Genomic DNA, 15,028 nt, shown 5'->3' with positions numbered 1-15,028 from the left:
GGATCTTGGCTAGAAGCCGGGAATACTAGAAGGACGATGCAAAGACGTCAGCAATGTGAATCATAACAGACTAAGGATAACTTTGAGAAGACTTGGAATTTCATTGTTTTCTGTACTACCTGAACATCGATCAAGAGGAAGCTGTTCTTATAGAACAAGGGTTTAAAGCATAATTTAAATCAGGAAAGATCTTGTTTTTTGATACATAAGACAAAGTCTTGCCAACCTCTCTTCTAAGAAGCATTCTAGGTATACTTCTTCCATGACAGATTAGTTTGTTCTTCTGGTGGTCTGTGATGACTTCAATATTCTTCACTAATACTATAATCCAGTGCATTAGTTTTTCTTACATCTGTTTATTCCTTGTCCAACTTTCACCTGCATATGAAACTATCATGGCTTGTGTCAGTTCAACTTTAATCTTCCAAGTGGCATCTTTGCTCTGTAACACTATAAATAGGTCTGTGATGCAAATTTGCATAATGAAATGGATCATGTTATTTTTGACTGCTACTTCTATTAGCATTGACTTTGGATCCAAGCAAAAATGAAATCCCCGACACCTTAGATCTTTCTCTTACTGAGTTGTGCCTGACCTCAGCCGTAGTATTTTCGATCATGTCATAAGCATGTGAAAGTTGGACAATGAATAAGGGAAACCAAAGAAGAATTGATGCATATCAATTGTGGTGTTAGCAAAAAGTATGGAAAGTACCATGAACTGCCAAATTTGTTTTTGGAAAAGTACAGTCTACATACTCCTTAGAAGTGATGCTTTGGATGTGCTCTTAGGAGAAACTCGTGTATGAAAAAGTACATTATAATTGGCAAAAAAAGAGGAAGCTCCTGGCTTTACCCAGCGACTGCAATAATGGACTCAAACATGAAATAAATTATGAGCATGGTGCAGGACTACACTGTGTTTCATTGTCCTCTACGTTAGGTCTCTGTGAGTCAGAGCTTACTCGATGGCACCTAAATACACCAATCCTTCGCCAAGCCAGACAGGCAGTTTAGAACTACAGAGAGCATTAACCCACATACCTGACATGACGGTCTTGGAAACAACAGCAAACTGCCACTAAATGTCCAGATATTATTATTACAGAGATCCAAAACGTTATCAAATATAAGGGTGGCAAAACCAGAAAGGCCCTCAATGAGCTGGATTCACCCAGTGGCTGAAACAAAGAGCTCAATTTTAAAAACAGTTTTGCGGATGGCACTGGAGCAGGCAATGTTGAGTCGCTTGTATATAGAGTCTTCATGAGTGGGAACCAACTTTACGGCACCTAGCAACAACATGCTGAAACTGATGGGCCCATATTTTTCTCCCTTATGACATTTTTATTCCTAATTCTAATCTTATTTACTTTAAGACATAAATCTTCCAAAGTTATCCACTTCTGCAAGGACAAATATTTTTTGTTGTCTCAGGACCAAATATATTCATTAAAAAATCATTTTATTGGGGTCTCTTATGGCTCTTATCTCCATCCATTGTATCCAGCATATTTGGACATATGTTGCCATCATCATTTTCAAAACTTTTTCTTTCTACTTCAGCCTTGGTATCAGCTTTTTCCCTTCCACCCAAAGCCCCATGAAGCCTTGATAATTTATAATGTTTTTTTTTCAGTCTTACACTGACCACTTTCTCCCTTCACCCACTTTTAAGTTGTTTGTCCCCTTAGGAGGGGTTATATGTCCATTATTGTGATCAGTTTCCTTTTTCTCCCCCCATCTTCTCCTAACCCTCCTGATATTGCTACTCTCATTATTGATCCTGAGGGATTTATCTGTCCTGGATTCCCTGTATTGCAAGCTCTTATCTGTACCAGTGTACATGTTCTGGTCTAGCTGGATTTGTAAGGTAGAATTGGGGTCATGATAGTGGGGAGGGGGAAAAAGCATTAAAGAACTAGAGGAAAGTTGTATGTTTCATCAGTGCTATTCTGAACCCTGACTGGCTCATCTCTTCCTTGTGACCCTTCTGTGAGGGTTGGCCAATTGTCTACAGATCGATTTTGGGTCTCTACTCTGCCCTCCCCTTCATTCACATTGATAAAATTTTTTGTTGATGCTTGATGCCTGATCCCATAAACACCTCATGATCACACAGGCTGATGTGATTCTTCAATATAGGCTTTGTTGCTTCTCAGCTACTTGTCATTTGTTTATCTTCAGTCCTTTAAGACCCCAGATGCTATATCTTTTGATAGCTGGGCACCATCAGCTTTCTTCACCACATTTGCTTATGTACCCATTTTGTCTTCAGCAATCCTGTCCGGAAAGGTGAGCATCACAGAATGCTGGGCTATTAGAACAAAGTGTTCTTGGGTTGAGGAAGAGGAGTACTTGAGTAGAGGTCCAATGTCTGTCTGCTCCCTTTATACTTAACATACTTGTATATGTACATAGGTCTATTTCCATGTCATTATATAAAATATATTTACATATGTAAATGCCTGTATTTAGACCTCTATAAATGCCCTTTGCCTCCTAGTTATTTCTTCTCTTTTCTTTTACTTTCCTCTTATCCCACTCTCATGTTTGGTCATCATTTGGTTTTCAGTAATTCCTCTTGATACGTTGCCTTGGATCAAGCCCCACCAGGCAACCTAGGCCCTACTCACCATAGGTTTTAGATCACTTGCTGTTCCCTTGTCCCTGGGTTTGTTGACACCCTCCTTCCTTTCCCTGGCCTCCCCTTCTCCCATATCCCCTGGGAGTGTTGGTTCCATTGTGTTCTCCTTCAGAGCATTTATCCCGCCTATCTTATTTAGCTAGACATGGAAAAACAGTGATAAGCGTAAAACCAAACCAAAAAGATAACAAAACTCAAAGCAACAACAACAAAAAAGAAAAGGCTATAAATAATTCCAGGTCTGTTTGTTGACCTCAAGAGGATTTCGGTTGAGTCTGATGGGGTGCCACGCCCTGGCCCCAAAGTCTAGTTTTGGTATTCCTCACGGCCTTCATTGCTTTGCTCCCTTTGCTGCTCCATTGCTCACCCTTAGTGTTTTGACCATGTGGTGGCGTCAGATCGGGTACAGTTCCCACCTGTGTCTCCAGTGTTGTCCCCTGTAGCTCTATGGGTCAGTGAGAGACGCCATGTCTCATGGTGGGATGGCCCTGATATTTTCATCAAATATTTTCATCAGCTCATTTTAATGCCTCTCTTCATTGACATTGCTGATAGCTAAAGTCATGATGTTGCTGGTATATAAATAATTTTCTATGAGTAAAAAACATCATCTTATCCCCCCCTCAAAAATAGAACCTAATAATAATTTAATTTTTCATGTTTGAATTTATATTGATCTATTTTAAAGCACACCAAAGTCAAATTGCCTCTAGTTTTCTAAAATGGAAAGTTTCTACTTCATGTCTAATGGTGGTTTATTTCTTCTAGACATAGAAATAAGTAATTTTTCTTGTTTTGGTTGATATAAGAAGAATCCAGGGAAATTAGGCAAATTTTGCTGTTGCAAACAAGCTAAAGTTAAAATGTAAAAACAGAACTAATTAAAAACCTAACCAACTGTCATCTAGTCCATTCCAGTGCATGGTGACAGTGACATGGTTTCTGAGGCGCTATGGTTGTAGGAGGGCAGAGAGCCTCGGCCGTTCCCTCGGGGCAGCCTATGGTTCATAGTCCACTGCTTACCCTGTAGAACCACCGGGGCTCCTCGGTGTTGCCTGTGGAGTGCCAAGTACTTACTCATCGCCACTGTGCATTTTTACTCATCAATCTTAGGTGTTGGCAGGGGAGATACTGTGATCAGGAAGGTGCTTTTCCAGGGGAAAGCTTATACATTGCATGCCGGATGCGCTGACCCCTGTGATTTCCCCAAATGTGGGAAAACTGACTGCATAATTTGTGGTGGTGGGGGACGCATCCGCGCTCTCCCGCTGTGAATATATATATAAATCTTAGGCATATCTTTTTCCTGTGAAGGTTGGCTTTCTTCACCTTTACCCATATATTGGAACTTCAGATTTAATCCAATTTAGCTTATTCTCCATATAGAAAAACTTACGGAATTTAAATAGTGAAAATCCCACATTGTCTTGCTGTGGTAGTTCTGCCAAGATTATGCCTGCTTGTTTTGATATAAAAGTGTCGACTGTTTCTTTCTGTTTATAACCTGCCATTGTTATGAGTTTGCGTCATGTTAAATGACTTGTTACTTGTTACTTTGTTTCCCTGGATGATACTTTTGAACTTGAAACTCTCCAGAGATAAACATTGAAAACACTGAGAAACCTGAGATGAAAGCTGTCTATATGTTTTCTGACAGGTGATTGTGAGGAATGTTTACTTTACTGACTGACTTCCAGATGTTGCCAAGCCCAGAGTTGTTACCGGCTCCCCATTACACTTTGGCAGATACAAGAGTCCAAGTTGAGGTTATGATTGCCATCTCTCTGGAGAAGCAAGTAAACAAGTCATCTATTTTTCAACGAAATTAGTGAAGAAGCTAATTTATTTCCTTGAGAAGAACTGAAGGTAGTTTCATGAAATTTTAATCTGAGTGTTTGATTCTTTGTGAACTCTGCGAAGTTAGAGTAAACGAAAGGAACTTAGAGAAAACCGTATCTGTGCAATCATTTCCAGTAACCTGCGAATACAAGGGGAAAGTAAAAGGCATTTCTACTTGAGTCCCGGTTCATATACACATGGATTTACTCTAAATAAAACATGTTTGAACATGTCTTTGTGATCAGTGAATGAACACAGACAAATCCTCTTAGTATATACTTGCCATAGTTTCATGAAGGTACTATTGAAAAAATAAAAATTTTAAAGGCCCAATCACAAGGTAACTTCTGAGGGGATCTGCTGGAGCAGGTAAGGGCAAGGCACAGAGCTCAGCTCAGATGATTCTGGTGCACGGTTGTTGGATTTAAAGAGATCTGCAATGGAGAGTTTCTCAGAAAGAACAGGATGATCACAGGAATGCAAGACGAAGACGTCTGAAGAAAACTCAAAACAAAACTACATTGAAGTGAAAACGACCCAAAAAGTTGCTCTGGGGAATTTCGGGAACAACTCTGCTCACCTACCCTCCGTGTTCTGGTCATTTCACTGGGAACCTTCCATGCCCGATCTGGCCTCTTCAGATTTCTTGGTATTACCCAAACTCAGCATGAAAAGGAAAACACAGTTGGAATCCCTTGGGGACACCAAAACTACATTTTTGATAGGGCATGCATCGCAGTGTGCAGGAATCTTCAGAAGTGCTGAGCAGGAAGGAAACACGGCCTTAAGAAGCACATGGACCTAGAAAGTGGAAGGTTTGGTTGGTTTGTTTGTTTCATAAGGGTTTCTATGATTTTTGTAGACTTATTTGGCCCTCATGTAGTGAAATAATCCTCTTAGCTTCTAGAAAATCAGGTATGTCATGTGTGAAATCAGGTATGTCATGTGTGAGTGATTCCAACAATGACAGTTAAAAAGTTTATTCAATATCAAGTGCGTGCCCTGGGCAAGTTGTTTTACTTCTTCCTTGCCTGTTATGTACACGAGTGATAAAATGATGTGCGGTTCTCAGTTGTTCCATTTCTTTTGTGGCTTAATTGCAGTGATTGGGGCATTAGTTATGCTGGCGTTCCCTTTCATTACATATTGTACTTATCCGGGATATCCTAGGGTGGCAAATTTAGTTTGATAGCACAGTGAAGTTTGAGGTGCATGCCTGTGTTCAGTATTGTTCTTGAACTCTGCAATGTCCTATCGGTGTAAATAATCCCATCCACCTCCTGTGTGAGCCCATCCTTGAAGATCTCCTCATATGGATGCTTAATGAAAAATATACGACGCCTTTGTCCTTGTCAGCGGTGTCAGCACATGTGAGATATTCAGCACAAGTGCGAAATAAAGCTTCTGCTCTAAGAGGGGCCTGGGGACATTTTGTTTGGATGAGTAAACAATGTGTGCATCCTGGTGTCATGGAAAAAAGGACTCTCCTGAGTTCATAGGAAGGACATTGCTATTGATGGGTGACCCTGTGTAAGACAGCCGATCTTCAGAGAGTGTTCTGGGCTATTCTATCTCCAGGCCTTTCTGATTTGGAATTATTTTTTCAGGTTCGAACTGCCGGCTAATCACAAACCACCTGTGTCATGCAGGCTCCTGTGCACGGGGAAAGAGTGCTTAAAAGGCTGTTTAAATCTCCCTGCCTTGAATTTATTTGTTTTTCCGCAAATTTATCACCCACCTTCCAATAGATGTACTAAATTCAACCTATTTGTTACAATCAAGAGGTTTTTATCATTAGACCAGCAAGCCATCGACTTTTACAAATTACCTTATGAATCTGGTAGTACTATAATGTACTAATTTTAATGTTGGAATAGAAAAAATGTAACAGGAGCACATACTTGGTTTTGAAAAATATATTTTGATAATTTTGAATTTTCTTCAAAAATTGAGATAAAATTTTTTTGGATACTTAATTCTGTACATATGAACTCTTTTGAATCTAAAGGCTGATATAATAGAGTAAAATAATTTAAAAGGTAATCAGATAATGAACTAAATAAGAAAATGATTCAGTTTAGTATACGTTGGGATAACTATTAAAATTTAGAGATGTATTTTTTTACCTTTATACAATGGAATCTTGACATGCCACACTAGTTTTTGTCTATTATCTAAGTATGTATGCATTTGTATAAGTAATTGGTGATTTTTAGGGAGTGAGTACCTTTGCACCAAGTTTTTGGATCATAGGCAACCAGAGATAGGATTGATAAGAATGAAGATTGCAGAATACTTCATTGTGCTCATGCGGAACCTAGTCATGGCTCAAAAGGAAGGGAGAGGGATGGTGCTGGGGTGAAAGGGGGATGATGTCAAGGAGTCTATGTAGGAGAAGAATGTTGAGAAACTGATCGTGGTAGCAAATGTACAATTCTACTTGAAGTGATTGAGCTGTAGAATAATATGCTGTATGTATTTAATCCCAAGTCATAAAAAAGGCAGCTGCTTGAATAGAACAATGGAATATTTCATGGTTCAAAGCCCCGAAAGGGCCACGTCCTTTCACAGTACTTATTTAATCTGTGTGCTGGGTAAGTGATCAGAGAAGAGAGACTACATGAAGAAGAATGTTGCATCAGGAATGGTGGAAGGTTTATTAACCATCTTTGATAAGTGAGTGATATAACCTTGCTTGCTGAAAGTGAGGAAGACTGAAGCGCTCACTGATGAAGATCAAGGATTACAGCCTTGTTCAGAAAAAGGAGTCTGACTTAATGTCAAGAAAACAAAAATCCTCACAACTGGGCCCATAGGTAACATCAGGATAAATAGAGAAAAGATGGAAGTTGTTAAGAATTTTATCTTGCTTAGATCTAAAATCAATGTTTATTGAAGCAGCAGTCAAGAAATCAAAGAACCGATTGCATCGGGAACATCTGTTACATGAGAGTTCTTAAAAGTGTTGTGCCTGACCTAAGCCATGATTTTTCAGTTGCTTCATATACCTGAGAAGGCTGGACTTTGAATAAGGAATGCACTTGAATTCTGGAGCTGGCGAAGAATATTGAAAGTACAATGGATTGCCAAGTGAGTAACGCATCTGTCTCATAAGAAGTACAGCCAGAATTCTCATAGAAGCAAGGATGGTGAGACCTCGTCTTCGGTGCTTTAGACATGTTATCAGGAAAGAAAAGTCCCTGGAAGAGGACAACATTCCTGATATGCTAGAGGGACAGCAAAAAAAAAAAAAAAAAGAAAGAAAGAAAGAAAAAGACTCGACGAGACTGGTTGACACGGTGACTGTAACAATGGGTTGAAATCTAACAATCGTGATGATCATGCTGGTTGGGCGACGTGTCTTTCTGTTGTACCAATGTGCCGATTAGTCCGACCGGCTTGATGGGACCTCACAGCAACCTTTTGTTCCTAAAACAAATCTGTATCAGTTATGATGAAAAAGGATTTCAGGACAACAACTATATTGGTAGGAAATTGGGTGTTTGGTTGAATGAAGAATTGGGGGAAAATCTGTTAGTTTGGAAATGGGTACAGCAAGAATTTACATAAAGCAATTTGATGTTTGCAGGTTTAGTGGTGAACATACTCTTACATCCAGGCAGATTAAAGTTGAGATCTTGGATGCAAAAGGAGAATATAGTTTTATTCAATTTACCTTTTGAAGAACAGTATATATTTGGTGAAAATCTCCAACTCATAATGTTGTCATGGTTAAGGGATATTTTCTCATTTTCAAGAATCAGTGTTTTAGCCATGTTATTTTTTTGCCCTTTCAAGGCAGTTTCTCTTTAATTCTCAATAGACTCTGAGTTCCACCAACCACATATTCATTATATCCCACTTTCCTTAAGTTTAAGACTATCACAGTTTTCTGGCTTCTTGTTATGTAAGGGAAAATGTTCACATAAAAACAAACAAACAAACTTACCTCCCTGTTTGGATTGTCTATGATGCTTCTTCAACATATTTATGTGTATAATTTTCCTTTCAATATTCAAAAACATAGTATTTCTAGTCATTTCAATGTGGTTTGCACACTTGAATCTCAGTATATTCTTGAGCAAAAATGTCATGCATATTATTACTTTTTAACTTCTGAATTTATTTATATATATTCAAATAAATTATTCTAAAATCCTATTGAATAATAATAACAATTGCTTACTGCTTTTCAAATGTTGGTAGAAGTTTTAGAAATATGAGAGCAAGACTCTAGCTATTTTAAAACTATTTCAAGGCTTCTTTTGTCCTGGTTACTAAGCTTGAAACGGACATGTTTTTGGTTGGGATGACTGTACTTTCTACATTTCCTGTTGATAACAGTATAAACAGTTCAAACAGAAATTCAAGACTGGGGTTGGAAAACACAGGAGCCTGGCCTTACACAGAAATAGAACACACGACATTCAAACGATCAGATTCAACTTTGTCATAACTTTGAGAAACAAAGGTTTACAGCAATTAAGACAACACGGAATTAACAAAAAATAGCAACTTAAAAATGAAAGGGATGTTTTGTGACATTTTGTTTGACCTTGACACACCCTTCTCCAACACTCCCTGGTTCAACTATTGTTGAATTCAGTAGCTCACATTCCCTGCATGGTACTCTGATCCCTCTTTTTGTAGAAATAGACCTTATTTTCATGGAATTCTAGTTTTCAATGAATAGTATTCAAAATGCCGTGTTTTAAGCAAGAATACTCTGAAGCATGCAAAAAGACAAGGAAATGTGAGTTATCTCTTAGTGTCATTGTGTGAATTCCAACTCATAGAGACCCTATCCTACAGAGTAGACTTGGCCCTTTGAGTTCTGAGACTATAAGTTTTATTTTTTTAATTTTTTTTATTTTAACAATTTATTGGGGCTTATACAATTCTTTTCACAGTTCATACATATACATACATCAATTGTATAAAGCACATCTGTACAGTCTTTGCCCTAATCATTTTTTTCTCTTTTCTTCTTTTACATATTATTAGGGACTCATACAACTCTTACCACAATCCATACATATACATACATCAATTGTATAAAGCACATCCATACATTCCCTGCCCCAATCATTCTCAAGGCATTTGCTCTCCACTTAAGCCCCTTGCATCAGGTCCTCTTTCCCCCCCCCCCTCCCTCCCCTTTCCCCCCTCCCTCATATGCCCTTGGTAATTTATACCTCGTTATTTTGTCATATCTTGCCCTATTCGGGGTCTCCCTTGCCCCTTCTCTGCTGTCCCTCTCCCAGGGAAGAGGTCACATGTGGATCCTTGTAATCAGTTCCCCCTTTCCAACCCACTCACCCTCCACTCTCCCAGCATCGTCCCTCACACCCTTGGTCCTGAAGGTATCATCCACCCTGGATTCCCTGTACCTCCAACCCTCATATGTACCAGTGTACAGCCTCTGTCCTATCCAGCCCTGCAAGGTAGAATTCGGATCATGGTAGTTGGGGGGAGGAAGCATCCAGGATCTGGGGGAAAGCTGTGTTCTTCATCGATACTACCTCACACCCTAATTAACCCATCTCCTCTCCTAAACCCCTCTATGAGGGGATCTCCATTGGTCGGCACTTGGGCCTTGGGTCTCCACTCTGCACTTCCCCCTTCATTTAATATGATATATATATACATATATACATATACACATACATACACACACTTATATCTTTTTTTTTGTTTTTGCATGATGCTTTATACCTGGTCCCTTTGGCACCTCGTGATCGCACTGGCCGGTGTGCTTCTTCCATGTGGGCTTATTTGCTTCTGAGCTAGATGGCCGCTTGTTCACCTTCAAGCCTTTAAGACCCCAGACTGGAGGCTATAAGTTTTTATAGAGGAGAAAGCCTCATCGTGTGAAATGGCTGGTAGTTTCAGACTGCTGACCTGAGGTGAGCAGCCCAGTGCCACTGTAACTCATTACGTCACCAGGACTTCTTTTGTGGTAGTCATACACAGAATAAATTAATAGTATTTGTTCCTAAGGAGCTTATACATTAGAATTACCAAAGACTTTAATTCACTGTTATAAATCAAAAGCTAAAGGACCACATGAGCAAATGAAACCATTAGTTTGGTGTGTTAACAAATAAATAAAAATTCTATTAAAAGAAACTATAAATAGGAACAAAACAAATTTTGGAGCAGCAAAGCATAACAGAAATGAAAAATTCACAAGAGGATTTTAATAGCAAATTTAAGCAGGCAAATGGGGAAAACCCACCAGCTTAAAGATCAGTCCATTTGAAGTATCTATTCTGAAGAGCAGGGAAAAAATGATGATATAAAATGAATGAACCTAAAAGACATATCGCAAATCATCAAGCATAGCGGTATATGCATATTGGGAAAGCTTAGGAGAAAACAGAGAGAAGGAGAAAGATTATTTGGAAAAATTTAATGAAAGAACTATTCCAAAATCAATAAAGACATGCTTTTCCCCTATAAGGAGTTCAAGGAACTTCAAGAAAGTTAAATACATAAGGCTCCACTCTGAGATACATTGATTGATACAGTTTAAAGAAAAATGAGGTAACACTGAGAGCAGTAACGAAGAAGTGACACTTTACATACAAGTGACCTTGAAACCACTGAGGACAGAAAGTAGTGAGATGACATTTTTAAATTGTTGTGAGTAAGTGAGAATTTTTCAGTCACGAATTCTGTATCTCAGAAATGAAAAGAGAGAGAGAGAGAGAGAGAGAGAGAGAGAGAGAGAGAGAGAGAGAGAGAGAGAGAGAGAGAGAGAGAGATTGATTCACAAAGAAAAATAGCCCGGTTGTTGTTGTTTGTTGTTACCATTAAACCTGCCCCCAAATGAAAGAAAAGGCATCACAACTGGGAAGGTTCACATAATCCCTGCCCATCACACTTGGATTTATGAATACATTTCCGAGAACAAGATTCAATAAAATAATGTCTCTGCAAGAGGTCTTTCAGGCAAGGTAAGTTCAGGGCGGTGATGTCAGCTCCGAAGATGGTGGCAGCTACCTAGAATCCTTGGGTTCTCCAACGAGTGCTATTTACAGAGGATCCATTAGAACATGCAGTGATCACAGATGCTTCTTGGGAGAAGGTGTCAGAAAACAGAACACTACACGGATGGCGAACGGTCAGGGAGCTGCGCCGAGTATTTATTTCGTCATAGACAGCATACTTGTTCCTTCCTCAAGGGCATCGGTGTTGTCCGGAGAGAAAGTCATTGGTAAACCTTACCCCATCTACCCTGCCGCCCTGGTGTTTTCCTTTCAGAAGCCCAGAACCTTAACCCCCTGGAGCAGTTCCGTTCTGCACGTGTGGGTTGCCACAGTCAGAATTGACTCAACAGCCACTGGTTAGGGTTTTTTCATTTTTATTTCAGCTTACAAGGATTTTTATTTTCAACTTGGGTCCAAAAGCAGCAGTCCTAAGAAGCGGCAGTCAAGAAAGTAAGCAACATATTTTTCCGGGCAAATCGGGTGCGTGAAAGCTTTTCATATTGTTAAAGAGCAAAAATTGTCATCATGAGGATTAGGAGGCGTCTGACTCAAGACAGGACATGTTCAGTTGCCCCACATGCATATGAAAATTGGAGCACGAATGAGAAAGATGACGGTGTAATTGCTGCATGTGGATTAAGGGGTGGAGAGAGTGTCTGAAGGACCTTGCGTGAGGGCCCAAAGAACACACAGAAAGTTCTGGGAGAAGTCCAGCCGGCTTACTGGGTAGAAGAAGTTAGGGTGACAAAATGATGTCTCATCTATTTTTGACTATTATCAGGAGGACAATCCCTAATAAAGGACATCTCACTTGGTAAGTTAGAGGGTCAGCAAAAAGAGTGGAAGGGCCTAAGTGAGATGGCTTGACAGGGGTCGCAGCACTGGGCTCAACATGATCATTGTGACGGTGACACAGGCCTGGGGAGTGTTTCCTTTGTGCGTAAGGTCGCTGTGGGTTGGAACTGACTCACAGGCACCTAACAACAACAACAACCATGATAGAGAAATGCTGGGTTTTCAGAACCTGATTCATATTCTAGTAGGGCACCCGATATGGTTCTTTATAAATTCTTAAAATTAGACAGACTGTGCTATTTACTGAACCACATTTTAAAACAAGTGCTATTGGAGAAAGGAGAGAATAATTTAATTTGGACTTAACTCGGGAAAGATTTCTTAGAAATGTTATACAAGTGTCTTCCCCTATAACGTTAACACTTTGATGTGTGGAAATTGGACAATTTCAGGCACGGAGAAGTTGTCTCGCGATAAAGATAAGGGAAGATGTAGAATCTGTTTCCGGAAGAGCTTTCAGAGGAAGAAGGACCTATCAGCAGGCTGGGGATGGCTCTCTTAGATGCTCTCAGAAAATAATGAGAATGGAATCTCAGAGAAGAAGCAGATGCAATCATTCTTTTTCATGTCAAACAGCCATCATCTTTCTTCTTTCAATAAGTCAAATTTAACCAAAGAAGGAACTAATGTGTTACAGATGTCATTTATATACATCTTGATATACATGGTAAAATAAAATACAAGTTGTATTTTAAAAGAAAACAAATGACTATAAAGGAACCATGGCAGCATGAGTTTAACCGTGTAACTAAATCTTGAATTTTAAACTAGTTTATAAATAATTGTACAGATATTTTGTTAATTTGGATTTTGATAGCTAGGTGAAAAGGTAACTATTTCAATTATCAAAAGAAATTGCAACTCAATAAAATTGGTACTTTATTTAGGATTAGTTCTGTACTCTATATTTTAGGAAAAATATCCATCTGACACTAAAATTGCATGATATTCACAATATTCTGTTTTTTGAAAAATAAGCCATATAAGTTATTACTTTTCAACTAAATCCAGTAATGAATCTTAAAAAAACACAAACCTTGCGCCAGCTTTGAGATAAGGGAGAAATTAGGGAATTGTTTTACATTCAAAATGTACTTAAAATCTAATTTGTAATGATTCTGTTCATTACAAATGTGTATAATTTGTAACAATCCTGTTAATTTGTGACATTTGCTAGCACAATATTGTGCAAGTGTCATTTAAAAGCCTTGTTTATATAGCATGTTCGACAGGCCTTGTTCACTAGCATTAATTCATGCCGCGCTTTTTCTTAATACGCTAAATTTCGTATGGAATTCCAGCTGTGAACATCTAGTCCTAGTGCTGACAAGGAGCAATCGTCCAACAGTGAGTGACCAGGATGCCGATGGTGGGCTGATCTTCCAAAACACAACTGGTGCCGGCATCTTTATGCGGTTATTTTATATCCTGTCTGACTTGAAATATAAAACGAATTTAGGATGAAATAATATATACTTTTTAAGAAAACTTGTGTATTGAATCTTTAAGACAAAGTAGTTTCACTTATTTAAAATTGTAATTGAGATTTCTCCATTTGGTTTAGAAATTTAGATATATGTATATATAGTATTCATTTTCATAAACATATATAATACTTTTTTGTGAATTAATGCTTTGCTAATATCCTTTATACCTTGGGGAATATGTCCCGGATGCTCATTAGACGCAAAGGCAGGAAAAGTATGTCCACAGGCTTCAGATATGTGGTCAGGAGGAACCAGGCCCTATGAAAGGACATCACGTTTGGCAAAGTGGGAGGTTAGCGGGAGAGGAAGATCCTCAAGGATCTTGCGGACACGGTGGCGGGCCCAGTGGAGCCTGCCTGGGAACTGTGAGGGCACTACAGGCCCGGGAGTGTTTCACTTTGTTTTCGGTAGGTTGTTACGAGTCAGAGTCAACTCAGTGCCAACTAACAACATTTATTAATTTTAAAATAAAATTTTTAATTGTAAGATTTTAATGTTTTAAAGGATTACTCCAAATATCTGGCAAATGCAATTTAACCCATCTTTTTATTGATTCTGTACTATATCTACTAAATCCGTTTATTTTAAAGAATAAAAAAACTCAGAAAAATCCCATAACAAAAATAAAAACTCAGAAAGCTCTCCATGTATGTTATGAAACAGGGATATTCCACCGGAAAAAATTGAGATAAAACATAGAAGACTAAACTGAAATTAATCTCAGATGTTCTAGTTTAGCAGGACACATATTACTTTAAAAATAAAGCATTAATTAATAAATATTTTAATCCTAAAGGGAATATCAGGCATAATCTCAAGCTCTAGACTCAAAAAAATATCAGCCTTTTGTTAAAAATATAGTAAAACATGCAAACACTGGAACTTGTGCATAAAAGAAGTCTGTGAGAGAAGGAAACCTGTACTGTTCCCACGAACAGAGCAATCGGGTCTTAGGAAGACTGCTCTCTGTCAAAAGTGGAAAACATGCTGGGTTGTAAAACACAAAGCAGGTCTGTTGAGTTCCAGCTTTTAAAGATTCCACTATAGCTTCTTAGACTTTTATTGAAAGAAATAAAACAGAAACGAATATATATAGAACTGAGTAAATGAAACAGAATTGAAGAAATGTAGAACTGAGTAAATAAAACAATTGAAGCACCTAATCCTCTCCCTGATCCCACCCCCATCCCTGAGATAACCCTTCTAAT

General features: G+C 38.6%; 1 protein-coding gene and 1 non-coding gene across 2 annotated transcripts in view; both read left to right on the top strand.

Annotated features, from left to right (window-relative positions):
• LOC142461053 (thyrotropin-releasing hormone-degrading ectoenzyme-like) overlaps positions 1 to 15,028 on the top strand; it is a 121,456-nt gene that overhangs the window by 56,453 nt on the left and 49,975 nt on the right. The gene's annotated exons all lie outside the window — the stretch shown is intronic.
• Positions 3,753 to 3,917, top strand: LOC142461840 (U1 spliceosomal RNA). The gene has a single exon (XR_012787024.1). It is a non-coding gene; the product is annotated as a U1 spliceosomal RNA (small nuclear RNA).

Source organism: Tenrec ecaudatus, chromosome 11 (genome assembly GCF_050624435.1).
Source record: "Tenrec ecaudatus isolate mTenEca1 chromosome 11, mTenEca1.hap1, whole genome shotgun sequence".
Taxonomy (NCBI): domain Eukaryota; kingdom Metazoa; phylum Chordata; class Mammalia; order Afrosoricida; family Tenrecidae; genus Tenrec; species Tenrec ecaudatus.
This window is presented reverse-complemented; position numbering and strand designations above follow the sequence as displayed.